The following is an 18,098-nucleotide window of genomic DNA, read 5'->3' on the forward strand; positions in this document are numbered from 1 at the left end:
CATATTCATGTTAATGATATTCAAGCAAAATATGTGTGGAACGATTTGGTCTGTTTTGATATATGCGGGGTATAAGTCGAACGCCTAACATGGGGGTTGAAAATGAGAAAAAAAAACACAACACTACAGGGAGAAATACAGTACGTTTGTATTCTTGGTCAGCGGTCACAGCTAGCTAAACACATAGTTCCCCCTTTGAGAAAAAATTAACATTACACATAACATAACACAGATTTGGAACTGTGTTACTGTGATTAGAGTACATTTATTTATTTATGAAATAATGTAATAACCACACTCCAAATACATGCATGGCAGGTGTATTGGACATAATAAATTGTCCTTAGGTGTGTTTAGGTGCATTAATCATTTTTTCTCTCTGTGTAAAAATGGCTGGCAACCGGTTCAGGGTGTCCTCTGCCTACTGTCCATAGTCAACTGAGATAAGCACCAGCAAGCCTGCAAACATTGTGAGGGTAAGCATATCTTGAAAATGGATGATGAATGGATGGATGTAATAAAACGTGTTGCAATGATCTGTAAGCTGTAGTAATAGAGACTATGATGGTTAGTTACCTATTATTGCTGAATATGTCGCAGAAAAAATCGAAAAGTGACTTTACTTTTGGAGAACTTTGAAACCGCAATCAATGCTCCATTTCGTTGGGTTCTTGCATCCAAGATGTATAATTTTTGACAGAAGACGCGTTCTTTCAAATCAACGTGCATCCCTCAAACGCAGCATTTTTTGACTCAAAATGAATCATGATCCATCTACTCTTTTATGAAACAAAACTTACGAACATTTATGGCAACTTCATCCGTCATGTTTGTTTTGATCTTGCGGGAAATAGAACGTTACTCGAGAAAAAAAAATAACACAGATGTGTTAAAAAAAATGCTGCTCATGCCTGAGCCTCACGGCGTAAGCTAATGATTATATTATTGTCACAACCATGCATCCGGGAGTAATTTCAAAATAAATTTGTTCCAGTGCCGTTCATTTCACACGTTACTGGATACCCTATGTTTTATTGAAGCATTTTCTGGCTTCCTTTCCCACATTTCAACAAAAAATAAAACAAATTCCTTTCAGAGTGCACATCCCGCATACCACTTAGTACAATAATTCATTGCTTATGTATTCATTTGACATAAAAAATGGCTACTCAATATGATAATTTCTTCGTGTTTAGCTTTAGTGAGAAGAAGAAGTCGGTGAGTTTATTATTTTGATGACTTAAAGTGTGACTTCGAGATGGATATCAGATAGTTATTTGCCCGCAGCAGGCAACATTAGTCTGTTCATGCTAAGTTAGCTAATGTTATTTCTCGTGTCAAGACAACCATATTTATTTGCTGTACGACCTGTTGGGGGAAATTGAACTGGTATAATAATTCACATGGCTAATTAATATTGGATTTTTATTTTTTCATCTGTAGCTGCATGAAACATAATGCTGCTCATCGTCTGTTGGTTCTGTGTGGATAATTTTGAGTACTCAGCATCGAGCGTGTGTTAGTTGACAGAGATATCAGCTGAATAAGCGGTGGTCAAATGGTTTTAAACTGGCCCACGTGACAATTTTGTGAAGTACAAAAATAAAGTTTTTTCATGAATGAAAAACTTGAAATTGTTTATGATTGTAATGTTAATATTTTGTGATTAATAGTGATGTTGGACTTTATTTTGGACAGTTTTAAAAATGAATAATACAGTTGTAATCTTTGTTTTGCGCCATGATTTTATTGGTCCAACGCACTTGGGAATAGGTTTTCCTCTATGCGGCTCACAAGCACAGAAGACAACTCCTGCTCTGGATGGTGCAGTAGTTTCTTAAAAAGTCTACCTTCAGGAGGAAAATCATTTTTCCTTATCATTAAGTTGTGGGGCACATACATACTGTATATTTAGTTTTTGACATTTGTTAATGTCTGTTGTTGGTTTTTGCTCACGTCTTGGATTTAATTTGTCCTTTTTACTGCGCAATTTTTGGGACTGTCAGGACCCATAGCTTTTTAATATTGAGAGTCCCGGGGACCCAACACTTTTCAGAGGTAAAATAGCACTGCACAACGTCCTCCATTTAGAATCGAGCCATATAGCAACTGGTTTAGCATATGGTGACTTTTCAACCCTTTATTAGCTGAGTTCATCTATGCAAGGTCATTCTTATTCTACCACTGCAGAGGTGAAAGCAAATGCATCACCTTTTCAAATACAGATCACATAGACAGTGGGCTGCAAGACAGCGTAGCCAAGTGGAAATATATTAATGTGGCGTTTTCCACAAACTATTACCTGAAAATCATCTCTATCCTAGCAGCAAGGAATGCATGCAGAGGAAGTCTGTAAAACCATCCTCGTGTCTGTCTCACCTTTAGCCTACACACTTACACCAAGCACATACACACTCAGGCCGTGGTCTTCGTATGGGTTTCTTCTAATTGGCTTATTGTCTTGAGGAGTCAGTGACAGAGGCATACTTTCATACGGGGCTATGGAAAAGGATAGCTAATTTCCACCGGTTTCCCTGTCCGGGCTTCGACGCTGCACACAGCAAGGACTCTCTGGAGGGATCATTAAGAGTCTGGCATTCTGACTCTCCACTCTCTACACAACCATACATCCCAAACCCACACTCACACCCCCTTACACACTAGTGGTCAACAACTAAACACACAGCTAACCTTTAGAGGAAAGTGAAACGAGGATGTTATGGGCTAGGCAAAAAGAAAGGGCCGTAGTCAAAATGCACTCTATGTCAGACTATTCAGACACGCGCACACACATACGCAAGTATAATGCAAGGAACACTCAAAATTTTACTCTTTGACATGAACAACCTTTATCTTTGTTTCAAATTGATGGGAGAAAAGTAAGGGCAAATTTGCATAGCATGCATTAATAGGTGAAAAAAAAAAAAAAAAATATATATATATATATATATATATATATATACAAAATAATGTTGCAGTTTGAAGGTTGCCAAGTTCAAACAGTTTTGAGAAAAAGACGTTCAAAAATTTTGCACATTTATCTTTTAAATGTCCATAGCAACCAGTACCTTATGAAAAAGATATTGACCCAAAAAGGAAGTGTTAAATGATCACTGGAAAGTAAATTGGATTGACTCATTATCTAATGACACCCCAGAATCGAATGATTTGCCCATATTTGGATGACATAATTTGCTTGTATGTTTGTACAATATGCGTTGTTGTTTTGCATTGTGTTAGAACAGTGTTTGAGCCTCTGTTCATTCATCCAGTTTCTGTTAGATGTCATGCTAAAGGGTTTGTTAGTGTTTTCGACTTTCATTGGTTGCTTTGTCAAATTATGTCACTTGTTCAAGAAATGGAAACGAAAAGTGGTAGGTTGAGGTCATAAGTGCAAAGAAGCAGGGAGGTGAGGCTGAAGTGCACTCAAAAACAATTTTAGGTACTTTGGTGTTCAAAATACCAAAATAACAAAAGTTCAAAATAGCAAAAACCAACAAAAAGAACACAAGTTGACTTCGAAAGTGCAAACAAAGAGCAAAAAGAAGTGCCAAAGACAATGGCATTGACAATGAACCAACAATAACCGAGACAAAGCAGGGACGATAAAACGATGAATAATTGAACAAGACAGACAGATTTGGAGGATGGAGATTGCATGAATCACGGGACCAGTTTTGCCAGCACAGGAACAGGAGGACAATCAAACTAAACAAGAGACAAATGATAAATAGTGACTCAAAAAATTGTGACAAAACCAAAAACTAAACTAATCCAACACAAAGCAAGATCATGACCGTTCTAGCTGTTAAAATATTTTTTTTCTTTTTAAATTATGGTCATTTATAGTTTATTTTAAAAAAAACCTTTTAACTGGACATTAATTATAACATTGGCATTTGGGCAAATAAAAGCATCCTAGGAAGCAAGATATGGTTTGATTGATGAATGTACTACATAGACAAATGGAAGATCGAAACAATATTGTCATTTTCAATGCGGTAAAACTAAGGATTCTATGCTATGTTAAACCTGCCAGTACTACTGGCATACTCTAATATTTTGCCCTAAAAAGGTGACTAAAATTTGAATATGACTGACAGATTTTACAATCAGAATGAATTATGGAGGCCTATTGGACACATTTTGTTATCTATAGCTAAGGGCAATGCACTGTTTCTTATATGCAGTGAACAATATATAAAGTACTGTACCTGCCAACTAAGAGTGATGCAAGTCTTTCTCCGGAATTGCGAAAGTGTCTGCCAGTTCACGTGACAATTTCAAATTGAGAGAAGGAATTGGGGGAAGCTGAATTGGACAGTAGCAGGGACGTGCCGTCAACCAGTAGTGAGGGAGGGGGTGGTGGTGGTGACAGTGACTTCACGGGCCATAAAAAGCAGACACCTCCTTCCCTTGGGAGCGCCGAGCAGGAATACGCCCCGCTAGAGAAGGGTTACTGCTAATTTACGAGCCCCTCTGCACCTTGGTCAACAAAAATAAAACTGCTGTGGTAATTACTTATTCATTATTAATAGGGAGCATTATTTATGAGTGGCAGAAAAGAGGTGCTACACGCCTGTGGTTTCTTTTGTATCCCAACTGGACTGATGCCGGGATGATGCGGTGAAGACCCTGCCTGAGGCACTCCTACCACTTCTCCTGCCCAGGCCTGATGTACAATCCCCTGGGCGAAGAGTAAAGGGCTAAGGCGCCGATGTCAAGAGATGGAGAATGTAGACCACAGAAAAACCCATCCAAATGCTTATGGCATACTGTATGCGAGAAGTGACCCCACATGCATTCATTCATAAATCCGAAGGCAACCCATCTAGTGATGACTACAGGCTGAAAATTTGGTCTATATTAGAATAAGATGTCTGGCATCGGTCAATAATCGAATGTCCCACGATGGCACATTTCCCAAGGATGCAATGTTAATTGGAGAATCAATCAATACTCCAGTTTCCCTTAAACACCGCCACATAACATCCCATTCGACAGAATAACAGCAGGAATTCTAATAGCTCTCAATATGATGGGAATTCTGGTATTTTTAGGCATTTGATCCTTCCCGAGTTTCATGGATTTAAAAGCTTTTGTGTTATGACCGTGAAATGATACATTTGCAGGCCTGCTTAAAACTCAATTTAACCATAGCTGCAGCATTGCCATAATGGCTACCCTCTATTTCCAGAGCTCTCCCCAATCAATAACAAATTGCTGAAAGCACAAATGATTCCATTTTCTGCTAGGGGGAAACGAGAATGATGAGAAAATAGGTGAAATTGATATGTGAGGGAATATTATCAATGCTCTAAATGTCAGCGGGATGAGGTACTATGACCTTTTGGGCCAGAGAGGGGAAAAAAGAATGCACACAAAGATAAACCCAAAATGCAGACAAACAATCAGTCTAAAGCAGCAAATGTGAAGCTTGTTAGGGATTATTTCTTTTTCAGAAATGGATGCCTATCAAACAATGCTTTCCAATAGGAATAATGGGGGAAAACCTCGTTTTCTCAACTGCAGCACTCATTTTACCTCTGAAAACTGATGGGTCCCCAGGACTCTGAATACTAAAAAACTATGGGTCCCGACAGCCCCAAAAATTGGGCAATATTGGGCAAAATTTGGCAATAAAAAAGGCAATAAAATTAGTCCAAGGTTCAAACTGCATTTACAAGACGTGAGCAAAAACCAACAACAGACATTAGCAAATATCAAAGTAAATATACGGTATGTAAATGGCCCACAAATTGATGATTGGGAAAAATGTCTTTCTTTCTGAAGGTAGACCTTTTTAGAACTATAACTAGCAAGATGTTTCATGCAGCCACAGATGAAACAATCTAATATTAATTATGTATGTGTGCATTGTTTATGTGGAGTTAATGCAGCAGCAATTAATTACTAAAGCAATGCAAAGTCCCCCGACAGTTCTTAGAGTAAATGAATATGGTTGTCTTAATAGAAGGAATGGCGTTAGCTAATTTTGCATGAACTTCAGACAGACTAATGTTTCCTGCTGCAAAATAATAAACTCACCGACTTCTTCTTGTGATTCTCATCTCCTGCAATCCCCCTTTACATTCGCTAAACATGAATAAATTACCAAATGAATTAAACATGTGCACGTTTTGTATTTCGAGCGAATACAGTAGCAATGAATTACTGTAATATGTAGTATGCGGCATGTGCCCTCTGAAAGTAAATTGTTTTTAATTGGTGAAATTTGGTAAAGGAAGTCAAAAAATACTTCAAATAAAAATGTAGGCTATCAAGTAAAGTATGAATGAAAAGACATTGTGTCTATTTTTTTTTAAGTTACTCCTGGAAGCATGGTTATGACTGCGATCTAGTTGCTGTCAACTTGATCACCATTAGTTTACACCGTGAAGCTCATTCCATGAGCAGCATATTTCTCGCAAAGCCGTGTTCTTTTTTTCTGGATTACCGTTCTTTTTCTGCGAGATCAAAACAAACATCCAAAGTTGTCAAAAATGTTTGCAAGTCGTCAAGTTTTGTTGAGTAAAAGAGTAGAAGGATGATGATGATAAATTTGATTTAAAAAAAAAAAAAAAAAGAAAAAGATGCGTCTGAGGGACACACGCTGATTTGAAAGCATGCGTCCCTTGTCAAAATTTATACATCTGGGACGCCTGCACAATGGAGCCCTGCACCTGCTTTGGATTGTGTCCTGTGTACAACATCTACAGCTAGGGATTGTTTTTTGATGAACTGACAAACTTTCATATTCAAAGACTTTCTGATTTACTTTTACAGTAAATTTGAATATTGACAAACATACTGTATATAGCAAGGTATGGCCCACAAATTGGTTTAAAAATGAGCTGTATTTTTTAATAAATAAAAAACTGGAAATGTGTTATGAATAATCGTAATGGTAATTTTTTTATGATTAATAGTGGGAATAGATTTTCCTCCAATTTTTGCCCAAACATTTCTGTCAGGACCCTTTTTTTTTTTTTTTTTTTTTTTTTTTTTTTTTTTTTTTTTTTAGTATTGCAAGTCCCGAGGACCCGAACATGTTTTCAGAGGTAAAATGAGCTATGAAAGTATATGAATAGGACTCTAAATTGCCTCGTTAATGCAATGAAGCGACAAGAATATGAAACATATGAACCTCCACATATGCTATACACTTAAAGTGATAATAGAAAAGAATGTTGTGGAGTACTGACATAAATTTGACCTTATACACATTAAAGGCCTTCAACCTTTTGACAGAAATCTTTTCTTTCCTGTATGGCTTGTCTTAACATCTTGCTTGAGGGTCATGCATACAGTTGATTTGGTATGTGTGTGTGTGTGTGTGTTTTTTTTTGTTTGTTTTTTTGCAAGGGCATGTATATGTGGGGAGGAGCACTTCATTCCAAAGAATAGCCTGCATGTTTCTTTGGAGCAGTAAACAACTATTGTGAAGGTATACAGGAAAGCAAGATAGAATGGAAAGAAGGTACAGTAAATAATGAATATAACCTAACCCTGCCCTCGCTAAATTCTGGAACATCTAAACAATATTGTCTTTTTTTTTTTTTTCTTATGTTGTTTATACAAGATCTCAGCAAGCTGTAAACTTGGACATAGACGAAACCGCCATTTGCAGGAATTGCATTGAATTTTTTTTCTACGCTTTGGAAGATGTCCAATTCCAATCTGAGAATAGATGATCATGATTATTATTATTATTTGTAATGTAGAGTATAGCAAGCCTGTTGGAACAATTTTGTGTTTTCAGCTACTTGCACACACGCTTATTTTGTTTTGTTTTGTGTCATTTACGTTTAGTGCTTCGCTCACGAGGATCACCCCCCACACAGATATTGGCCATGATGTACTAATTTCACATAAGCAATGAAGTGGAGAGTATTGTCTTTACCATGGCCAACGCTCAGTAAAATCAATGACAGGGCACATAAAGCTCAGCCAAGGCCCTCTGAAACCTCGTTAGTTTAAATGCCTGCAGGAGATATGTGCTAATAAATGAGAACACAATTAACATTGCACACTCTGGCTCCCCTGGACTCTGATCTGACCACTGCAAGGACATACCCTGTAGTGGTTTTAAACAATTCTGGTTAATTATATTTTCTTATGTATGGCATAGACACATTTTAAAAGAATGCTCAAGTTAACAAGGCAAAGCTGACCCAATGTGTTTGCCTTCCTTGTCTTGCCAACCGGGATATAAAAAAAATGTGCTCTTTGAACTTCACAATACATTCTGAAAGGATTACAATTATTGGAGGAGGTGAATTGCGGGGTTGGAATTTGTACACTAAACTTTAAGTTTATGATGTATGAAATCGGTATATGATGTTTAATTTGGCATTAGTTTACCTTGAAGGTAAAGATTAAAAGCGAGTGTTTTTGGATTTAATTATGTGTCTATATATATATATATATATATATATATATATATATATATATATATATATATATATATATTTTTTTTTTTAAATCAATTTCACACCTGACTGGCTTCCGTATCATCATTCTTGATATATTATAAATTCTGTTTTACATGTAAATCATTTCAAGAGCTTTAATTGAAATGAGGATTTTGAGATTTTCAAGTTTATTTATATTCTTTCTTTTATATGCTAAGTTATATGCTAAGTAAAAACCTTTACAGAAGCAACCGTATTTTGAGGTTTCATTGTATTTGCTAAACTATAGCTTTATATTTCTCTATGGTATTTGTCGCATTTTTTTCACCAATGCGAGTGATGGCACACATCTGTTTCGTTTACAGTTGAAGAGCACGGTCACCAGTATTTTATGCTGGCACGTGTGCAAATTGCTACTTCTTTATATTTGCCACATCAGTGCCATTTTAAAGCGTATTCTCAACTGCTGGGGACATATTAACACAGTCAAGGGCGTGCTTAAAAAATGTGGACATGCTACTTTTTTTTTCTTTTTTAACTAATGTTTAATGTGTGCTCACAGATGTAAATGATATGTGGCTTCTGTAAAAGAATAAATAGAATTTGTCTATCATAATAATTTTCTTGTGTTTTTTTTTGGTCATTGTTAGTATGTATGCCATAGATTTTTTTTTTTTTTTTTTTTTTTTTTTTATAAACATTGCCCAATATATCACAATACCTATTGCAATATGCCCTTGCTGTATTGCAATATATCACAATACACTTTTAAGACACAATACCCAACACTAGTATGTATTAGTATGTAGTAGTGTCTTTAATGTCACTTACAGACTATGCTTGAACTATATGGCATGAGTAAACTTCAAAAACTTCCTGTTGGTCTTCTTCTGCTGCTTCTTTGTCAAGCTATTTGTAAAGTTGACTTACCCATCTTGGTCGACTTTTTTCCTGTCTGTATTCTTAAGCTACTATTGTAATGTTTGTGCATTTTAAATTGCCGGTGCTTGTTTTAAAAAGCCATCCTATTATCAAGACTCCACAAAACTCCCTTGATTATACACTATATGGCTGTTTGTGTGCAGAATTTATCACTATTTAACATTCCCCAGTATGGGTCACATGGCAGTTGCGGCACATATGACTGTGAACTTGTGCATGATTGCGTACTTGCACAAATGTGGGCCTGGCAAGTGTGTTGACCACGGAGGTGCACCATGGGCCATTTGTAGCGGCCCAGTGCGCTTACGAAATTGCTTCTGGGTGTGAGGGTGCTCACAATGTTCTGGACCATTAGCTCAAATAAGTCACAGCCAAAACTCTCAGTATCTGTCTCACTGGCCAAATGACAAACTGCATCCTCCCAAATCCCAAACAGGTAGGAAAAGACATGGAAAGACAGAGGTGCGACAAAGAAGAATGCCCAGTATTGCTTCTTCCTGTTACTGTGTATTTTAATTGCACAGTGCATTGCTGTGAGAGCCAATGTGTAATTTTTATTACTCGATAAAACATACATTGTGTCAACATTACACAGTCATTGTAAACATTTTTATGCACATTTCTCAGACATTTGATTTTATCATTTCGGTTGTAAATGAATAAAGAATTCCCTTCTAACGTATTAGCAAATTATTAATACCTACTGACAACTTTGACTGACTAGTCTATTACCACTCTTTAAACCTTCTAAAGTTAACTGTGGATATGTTTATGATTATATATATCACCTTTGGCATGATGGCCAATCAATTTCTTATGAAATTAGAATTTTTTGGTGGCTATTTTTCTAACCTGGGAGAAAGATAACTAGCTTCTTTAAACGCTGTCTTTTACCATGGAGCTTTCATTACAGCATTTCAATTGCACCGCTGACTGCTAGGAGATTTTTGAGCATGTGTTAAGACAGAACAGGCAATGAGAGGGCTGTACTCAATGGTTGACGTACTTATGTGATGACCCTGTCAGTTTCTCTGATCAGGCAAGGCTGGTACTGAGAGTGCAACAATGAGCAGGAATGCTCAAAGATACGTGAATGAAGAAAAACACCACTTTGGGGATGTTTTGGTTGAGGGGATATCATTCTGACATTGTTAAAAGTGCCAAGAAGCTCAATTTGTAAGACACAGGGCATTTAATGATGATTGCATGAGGTCGATCGTTTGTCAGTCACATGTATTTTCATCAAGTTTGTAGTCTTTCTAAAATTAAGATAAGCCCAGTTGTCTATCAGCGATTTCTCATGAAATGTAAGAAATGTTAATTTTAAAAACATGCTTTATAGCTTAGTAAAATATTGTTGTATGAATAGCCAAGAAATGTGAACTTGTATTTAAAAAATATGAATTTATATCTGTAGAAATAGTAACTTGTACCCATAAAAAATCCTTTTGAAGTTGTAGCAAAACTGACATTGGAAAAAAAATGGTACTGTAGTTGAAGCAAAAACAACTTTACCGTAATTGTGGGGAGAAGCACAATTTTGTAGGAGTGGAAATGACGACATGTAGTCAAACAAGTTGTCAAACAGGAGTCACAAAGTGTGCTTTCTCTGTGTGTACACGCACATGATTTTATCACCATTCATCTCATTCATCAGTTTGTACCTGGAAACTTGTCAAAATCCGTATTTGTAAACTTCAGACTTGTAAACTGGCCCTCAATTGCATTATGTTGCAATAGAGCAGTGCTTCTCAACTATCACAAAAAACAAAGCCTTTTCCCTGGGGTCATCCGCGAATCTAAATGAACCAGTGAGGTTGAGCTGCACATCCATATCCTTGATTGGTCAAAATGGCTCTATATTTCAACCTAGTACAATATAATACATACAAACATAATACAAACAAAATAAAATATTTTCCTCTGCTTCAATTTATTTTTTACAATTACAAATTTATTACATTTCCATTGTGCAAGTTACTTTTGCACCAAACTTAGCGGTATAGTCTTTTCTTAAATACAACAAAAGCACTTTGCACGGCCATCTGAAATGGCTTCACTAATACAAGCTGACGAGCAGCCTTGAATGTCCACGTCAGCTGACAGCATATTTGCAAATAATCCTCATGTCATAGTGAATTGAGATATACAATTCTAGCCACATGTTGGAATAATTGTAAATATAGCGATTATACATTTGCTACACTAAATATAACTGCTTGCAATGAAGAAATGCTTTGCTGTGAGAAGGTTGTTGCGACAAGTTTGGTCAAGCTCAAACCACAGACAGATGTCACTCCACTTGTGATTGAAAATATCTTGCAGAAAGTTTTGCTCCATGAAATGTTGTGCCATACATGTATTCATCTTCTACCTACACATGTAGACACATAGATAAACAAATACTCTGGGCTCCGGCCGTCTCCAGCTTCACTTTTGCCACTTTTGGAACCTTCATTTAACTTAGGGACCTGTGAACCAAACAAAAAGAGAAGGTATGGAGAGACTATTTCAGAATGCAGCAGAATTGTAATATGCATGAGCAGTAATTAATACCTTTTCTCCTTCTTTGTTTATAATTTTTTACAAATGTCTATTTGGTTAACCTGACACCCCACAAAGTGAAGACGGGCAGTGTTTGATAAATAACCTTTACTATAACTGAATGGTTGATGTTCCCATGGAAAACATATAACAGAGATGGACGGACACAGGATCGCAACCCTCTTCCACAAAACTTAAAAAAAAAAAAAAAAACATGACACTACCTGGTAAGTTGCAAATGCGCAGCCAGTTTGGGCAATTTGGTCATATTTTGTCCAAAATTAAACTAATGGCAACTGATATTTTTAAATAATATGTCTGACAATCTGTTAAATTCTGTATTTAACCCAAATTATCTCATTACCTTTATTAGTCTTTTCCTCACTGAACAAATTGGTAAGGGGAGTATTTTAGCTTCTTAATCATTTTCTTTGTTGGGCGAAGCAATATGTTTGCATTTGTGCTGGCATTTTTATGGAAATTAACATCACTTCTGTAAATAAAAAGAGAACCGTTTTTATGTGCTCCCCACAAGTTCATAATTCTAACTGTCATAAAAAAAGAAAGGAAAAAAAACCTGCACACAAGTACGACCCCAATTTAATAAGCTCAGCGGGAACATAAAAGAAGTTGCGTTTAAGATGCTTTGCAGTGTGACAGTAGGGATCTGTGTGGGGGAGATAGCACCTGTGCCTAACCTCTGCCGGCGTGTAAATGACGAGTAGATGACATCAGCCTTGACCAAAGCTAGCTAAAACCTTTTCAAAGAGAAAACAATTTAAAGCAAGCAGCGAGGTGCAGAGACACAATTTGTTTTATTTGTGTTCTCCGGTCTTGGGATTCACTACCGCTCTCAGTTGGGGACCTCAAATCTGTTTAAAAAGAAATATTTCCTAAAAGTACCATCAGAAAACAAACAGACAAAATGTTGAGTACATAACTGGCACAATTAGAAAAAAGATCCATTGAATGAGACTAAAAAGTGTAATGCTTTTAAATTGTGAAAAACTCAATGACCATGAAAATACTCTGGGAAAATAATAAACCATTAAATAACGGCAGTATGGCAGAGTTCAGGACTTATAAGTAAATGATTTACTGTAGAATGTGAGGCATCGTGAAGTGTGGCCTCTTTCACAATGCCTCTAATTTGTGTAATATTCTGTTACCAAGATAGAATGAGAAGGCAGAGCCGCCTCTTTGTGTTTCCTTCCTGTATGTGAGCAGTAAGTTGCAGTTTGAAGCACATTTTAGACAATATATGCTGTTGATGGTATCAATACGGCCAATTTCAAATGTGTCTATATGGACCTAGAGGACTTGGTAAGACTACATTTCTTCATGGTGTATTTAGGCATGGCCTGATAGCCATATTGGCAATAACAGGGGTCCTTCTACTTACGAAATCGATTCATTCTGGAAGGAATTTCTTAACGTGAATCTTAAGTAGAGCTGCTTTTTACATGTATCTGGCCTAATCTGTTCCAAGCCTCCCAAAATGCTCCTAACCCCTTTAAATGAATTACATCAAAATTATAAAAATGCATCACAAACTGTAAAAAATACATATTAGAATTATATTAGTGCATGATGATTAAAATATATCATGTAAAGCATAAAAAAAATACGCTGCTAAATCCTTTGAATTAATCATTCTTTGAAGCAGTTTGACAGAATGAATGCAGTTCACTTGTTTGCCTTGAGATGGTGCTGGTGTGTTGGTGATGAATGCAGAGAGAGAAGCCTTTTTAGGACGTTTAATTTGCACATTTTTATTTTATATTGCCAGTGATCAGGAGTCGTTTACAAATCCACAGGAGCAGTAATATTTATTTTTTGGATTATTTTGAGCATGTAAGTTTTCCTGACTTTGGGGTCAAGCAAAGTGCTTCCTGTGTGATGTCATTGCTAAAGTGCTAACAATGCTAACATCAGATGCGACAGCCCAACGTGGTAAGGAACATACAGTATATGTTTTTATGTAAATATGTACAATGTTAGCTATAGCTAATGTCAACTCTAAGTTTGTTAGCTCTATGGTGTAACTTGTGGGGAGTGTGGATGAAAAGAGTAAAGATGGAAAGTGGAAGACCACGGTAAATGTCAATGCAAAAAACTATTGTCTCGTTTGTGAGCAAGCCGGCAAATTAATGAATTATAAAAATGTGTCACAAACTGTATCGAATGCCATAGAAATCACGAGTTGTGATAATGTATTAAACTACAGTCATGTTGGCGCGAGCGCCAGTCACATGCCTAATGTTATATGCGGACAATGTCACCTTTCATATATTGAATTTTCTATCATTACCAGAGACAATATTTTTTGGCATAAGCTGATTTTTTTTTTTTTTTGTAGCACAAGGCGTTTGTTTGTAAGTAGAGGTACCTGTGAATTCCGATTTAGAAAGTCACGGTTATTTAAAACCTTTCAAATCTGTCAAAACCAGTAATGTTTTTGTTTTTGTTTGTTTTGTTCCTCTCCCACTCCTGCCTCCTCTCGTTGTGGATCCTATGTTAGCCCTCTTTGGCAGCAGCAGCCAAGCACATTGTCCTCTTCCTAGTTTGTTGGCTTCAGTACCACTGTAAGTTTGCAACTGCAGCTAACTATCACGGGTAATGTGGCATTTTATGTTATATCGCTCGAAGATGCGCGCAGTCCATTAATCTAAAGCGAGGAGAAAGAAGGCAAACCAATCGAACTTTACCCCCTTCATAACAAACGAGGTCGGCTCCGGGACGTTTTTGGCTTTTGAAAACAAGCGGGCAACATTGCGAGTAATCTACAAGCTTGCTGTGAGTGTGCTAGAGAGAGAGAGAGAGATAGAGGGTGAGCAAGCGAGATGGACAAACAGAGCGAGCCTGCTAGTGTGCCTCACCATGGCCATTTATCGAAGTGCAGTGCAGTTCGGTGATATGCTATCACTAGTGTTTGCAGAGTTGACTCAACAAGCCACCTAATAGGAATCACTGTTCTTTGTTTTTTTGTTTTCTACCTTTTTGCCATGACTAGATTATATAAAGGAGGTACTGTAATTGAATAGCACGTCCGCCTCACAATTCAAAGGTCTCGGTTCAAATCCACCTGGCTCCGGCCTTCCTGTGTGGAGTTAACATGTTCTCCCGAGCCCGCGTGGGTTCTCTCCGAGCACTCCAGCTTCCTCCCACTCCCCAAAAACATACATGGCAGGTGAATTGGACATACTAAATTGTCCATAGGCGTGATTGGGCGCATGATTGATCGTTTGTCTCTGTGTGCCCTGCGATTGGCTGGCAACCAGTTCAGGGTGTGTCCCGCCTACTTACCGGAGCCAGCTGAGATGGGCGTCAGCAAGCCTGCGACCCCTGTGGGGATAAGCGGCTATAGAAAATGGGTGGATGGGTACTGTAATTGTTTTGTTTTGTTTTAAAAAAAAAAAAAACGCTTATCAGTAATGGGGCACTGTGATTTGCTAGAACCGTTAAAAAATTAAGAAGAATGTTGATGTGTTTATTTATTTTTTCATTCATTCATTTATTCATTTGTACTAAAGATGGTACACATTTCTGAATGTACCAAATATACAATATTTTGTTAAAAATTAAATAGTGTTCTATGGTAAATAAAATAGAGCTATACCGTAACATCCAGGTAATTTTGCTCAAGATTATCATATCATTGGAATTTGATATCAGCTCATGTCTAATCGGGGGTGTTGCAAATCTATGTGTGTTGAAATGGTCAGAAAAGCACAGCACTGCATATTCTATTCTATTCTATTCTATTCTATTCTATTCTATTCTTTACTTGTTTCCTCCCTACTTCATCTCCAAATGACCTGGCTCATCCATCAATAATAGAAATTAAATCTGCTCCTCAAGCGTAAAGGTTACAACATACATACATACAACATAAAAAATAAAAAAATTGACACCACAAAACCCTAACTCAAGTCTCGATTTCAGTGATGCAGTGTGTGCTTCTTAAAATAGGAATGACTCAGATAAAAACACCGTGCAAGGCCATCACGTTTAGATGGAGATTTAACAGTTAAAAGCTGGAACCTGAAGGAAAAACAGCATCGGGTTTGAGGCATGAGTAAAAGTGTCTGTCGAACTCTAACATAACCACCTCATTTGTCTTCGTCTCGCTGCCGACGGAACAATGACTTTTGTTTAACCCCGTTTGATTTCCCTTTTACGGCTGATCCCTTGACGAAGGGGGCCCATTATCGGAGAGGCATGTTTCGCTAACGAGCAATCACTAATGAAAGCTTTGATGTAGGATTAATTACACTCTAAATTGAATGTCTAATTGCTTTTATTCCCTCCCCATGAAATATGCACCGGCTGCCACTTCAATGCCATCTGCTGTAATTAGAAAAAGGGAAACAGCGATAGGAGGAGCAGGGCTGGGATGGTGGGTGGAGGGTATCAGGGTCTCAGATGAATAGGTCGGTGCATGATATGAGACCTGTTTCACTTAGCAAACTTAACCCTTTTATCCTTTTCGCATTTTATCTGCCTTTGATTTGCCTTCCTTCCGTTTCTTGCCTGCGTTGATTGCGCCTTCCTGATATATGATGAGCTTTTCCGATTGAACCCTTGCTAATTGCAACTACTGATGAGTTTAGGCAAATGCATTAGCTAATTACATGTGCGCTCTTAAGACACGGTGAGATTGATCAAGTGTGTATAATAGTGGATCATTACAGTGGCTATTCATCTGAATGGCTTCAGGGACAAACATGGCATAGGATAATTGTTATCATTCATCAATTTTTCCAGATTTGATTGATATTATTGCTGTTATGATTGATATGACTGACATTATTGTTCTCTTCAAATTCTCAATCAGCTTTTCAAAGTGATATCACCTGAAGATCATAGTGATAAACATGACTCTCTTCATGGTTACAGTATTCACTGAAAAACAGTTTAAACAGTGTCAATGCATGGTAACAGTATATATCGTATTATAAACTTGTCAAGTTTCTTTTGTGACTCTTTTAACTTTCCCAGGACACCTGAATTACTACAGCTTCTGATTCACATAACAGTAAAAGTACTTAAGTCAGTGACTGAATGCGCGTGCACTTTGTCAATGAAGGAGCAGATTTTAAGAGTTGGGCTACACAGAGTCCTTATCTGGTATGATGATGCAGCAATATGACAGGTGTAATTCTCTTGTAGTTTCCTCAACATTATATCACTTAACATGTGAGCCTTCATGACTACCATCATGATAGGAAGATGATCTGGTTTCATCAGAAATAATTCCACCAACGCTGAATATTGTCTACAGTGTAATTAGTCATTAGTCAATACAAAACAAGTCACGTGTGAGACATTTTTGTACTGTTAAAATGTACCAAAGTATCCAACCATTTTCTTAAGCCGATTATCCTCACTAGAGTGACTGTGTAAAAATATATGTGACTGTATAACATGTTCTGGATTTAAGTTCCTGATAATGATTGCCCAAACTCTATACTGTATTATATTATTTTAGATCATATTTCAATTTCAAAGCTTTCACTGTGGTTTGAATACACACATCAAGTGGGTTATTCTATTCTATAGGAAGGAACATTACCATAATTCTATATTTGTAATGGTCCTTCTTTTGGATCTACTTTTTGATCTCATTATACATTGTGCAGTTCAATCTACCATATTTTGGGGTACCTAAAATCCTTTTTAAAAAAAAAAAAAAAAAAAGAAAATCAACAGTGTGCCTTACAATCCAGAGCACCCTACATATCGGTGGAAGTCTGATTTTAAGTCCATAGTCTTTAAGCCAAATTCCATCCTAATACATTAACATTCTCAACTAGTCAGCTACATCTAATTGTAAGCAACCATCCATGTTTTCATCATACCATGAACTACTTCCTCCTTCTGTATCTAAGGCTAGGTTCTGATGTCGCTGGCTCCGCACAAAGTTGTTATGATTTGGTGCGCGAATGGTTGCTCAACTATGTGTGCCCTGCGATTTGCTGGCAACCAGTTCAGAATGTCAGCTGGGATAGGCACCAGCAAGCCTGTGAACCTTGTGATGATAAGCTGCTATAGAGGATGGATGGATGTATGATTCATAAAGATAAAGTGCCTTATCTCCTGGTACATCTGATGAATGAAAATGTTTTAAAAGAGATCCAGTCCTAATATGTTTTGCCTAATATTCTAAAAATAGGGTACCATTTTGGCCGATTTGTT

At 37.1% G+C, this 18,098-nt stretch overlaps 1 long non-coding RNA gene across 1 annotated transcript; it reads left to right on the top strand.

Annotated features, from left to right (window-relative positions):
• The first annotated feature begins 391 nt into the window (after positions 1-391).
• Positions 392-8,383, top strand: LOC148407665 (uncharacterized). Its single transcript, XR_015868683.1, has 3 exons — positions 392-476; positions 7,366-7,480; positions 7,583-8,383. It is a non-coding gene; the product is annotated as an uncharacterized LOC148407665 (long non-coding RNA).
• Positions 8,384-18,098: the final 9,715 nt, after the last annotated feature.

This window comes from Hippichthys cyanospilos, chromosome 19 (assembly GCF_059441005.1).
Source record: "Hippichthys cyanospilos isolate Australia breed blue-spotted pipefish chromosome 19, RoL_Hcya_1.0, whole genome shotgun sequence".
NCBI lineage: Eukaryota > Metazoa > Chordata > Actinopteri > Syngnathiformes > Syngnathidae > Hippichthys > Hippichthys cyanospilos.